Consider the following 2,066-nt stretch of genomic DNA (forward strand, 5'->3'; position numbering starts at 1 on the left):
GGCACCTGTAGTCCCAGCTACTTGGGAGGCTGAGACAGGAGACTCACTTGAGCCCAGGAGTTGGAGGTTGCTGTGAGCGTGATGCCACGGCACTCTACCCAGGGGGATAGCTTGAGGCTCCATCTCAAAAAAATAAATAAATAAAAATAAGAGAATCTCTTCAGCCCAAGAGTTTGAGGTTGTAAGCTATGACACCAGGATACTCTACCCAGGGCAAAAGAGTGAGACTCTCTCCAAAAAAAAAAAAGGAAACGAGAAAGAAAGAAAGAAAAGGAAGTGAAACAGCCTTAATTGCTAATAAGGAGAAACTTCGCAGTCTGGATAAGATCGAATAACCACAAGCCTAATTCAGAAAAAGGCCCTAACACTCTTCAATTCTGTGAAGGCTAAGAGGTGAGGAAGCTGCAGAAGAAATACTGGAAGCTAGAAGAGGTCGGTTTATATAGCTGTTGAAATAACGTAAAAGTACAAGATGAAGCAGGAAGCGCTGATGGAGAGGAAGCGAGGGATCCGGAAGATCTAACTAAGATAACTGATGAAGGCAGCTACACTAAACAACGTATTTTCAATGTAGATGAAATAGCCTTCTACTGGCATCTGGGATTTTCAAAGCCACAGAGGAGTCGTGCCTGGTTCCAAAACTTGAAAGGGCAGGCTGACACTCTTGTTAGGGCATAATGCAGCTGGAGACTTAAGTTGATGGAAATGCTCACTTAGTGTCCTGAAAATCCTAGGGCCCTGAAGAATTATGTGAAATCGACTCTGCCTATGCTCTACAGGTGGAACAATACAATTTGGATGACAGCAATCTGTGACTAATTTTTTTTGAGACAGTCTTACTATGTCACCCTCCGTAGGATGCAATGGTATCACAAACTCTTGGGCTTAAACAATTCTCTTGCCTCAGCCTCCCAAGTAGCTTGAGACTACAGGCGCCTGTCACAACACTGGCTATTTTTTTTTGCAGTTTTTGGCTGGGGCTGGGTTTGAACCCACCACCTCCGGCAGATGGGGCCAGTGCCCCACTCCTTTGAGCCACAGGCGCCGCCCCAACACCCAGCTATTTTTTTGGTTGTAGTTGTCATTGTTATTTAGCAGGCTCAGGCCAAGTTCGAACCTGCCAGCCTGGGTGTATGTGGCTGGCGCCCTACCCACTGACCTGTGGGCACCACCTATGACTAAATATTTTAAGTTCACAGTTGAGGGCGGCGCCTGTAGCTCAGTGAGTAGGGTGCCATCCCCATACTGGGAGGTTCAAACTCCAAGGGTGGGAGGTTCAAACCTGGCCCCGGCCAAACTGCAACAAAAAAATAGCCAGGCGTTGTGGCAGGCACCTGTAGTCCCAGCTACTTGGGAGGCATGGTCAGGTGAATCGCTTGAGCCCAAGAGTTGGAGGTTGCTGTGAGCTGTGATCCCACGGCACTGTACCGAAAGTGACAGCTTGAGGCTCTGTCTCAAAATAAAAAAAATTAAGTTTACAGTTGAGAGCTCAGAAGAAAGAGTTCTTTTAACTTTTTTTCTTTTACTTGGCCTGGGCCGAGTTCAAACCCATGCATGTGGCCAGTGCCCTACCAACTGAGCTACGGGTGCCACCATTATTTTTTAATTTTTTTTTTTTTTAAGCAAGCCTGGGCCATGTTTGTACACACCAGCCCCAGAGCATGTGGCTGACGCCCTAACCACTGACTTACAAGCACCCAGCCTAGTTCTTTTTAGAGATAGAGTCTCACTTTATCACCTTCAATAAAGTGCCGTGGCAGCGTCACACAGCTCATAGCAACCTCCAACTCCTGGGCTTAGGCAATTCTCTTGCCTCAGCCTCCCGAGTAGCTGGGAATACAGGTTCTTTTTTTTTTTTTTTTCCCAACAGAGTTTCACTATGTGGCCCTCAGTAGAGTGCCGTGGCGCCTCACAGCTCACAGCAACCTCCAACTCCTGGGCTTAGGCAATTCTCTTGCCTTAGCCTCCCGAGTAGCTGGGACTACAGGAGCCCACCACAACACCTGGCTATTTTTTGTTGCAGTTTGACTGGAGTTGGGTTTGAACTCACCACCCTCGGTATATGG

Source organism: Otolemur garnettii, unplaced genomic scaffold, assembly GCF_000181295.1.
Source record: "Otolemur garnettii isolate 467f Iridium unplaced genomic scaffold, OtoGar3 scaffold00007, whole genome shotgun sequence".
In the NCBI taxonomy this organism is placed as follows: domain Eukaryota; kingdom Metazoa; phylum Chordata; class Mammalia; order Primates; family Galagidae; genus Otolemur; species Otolemur garnettii.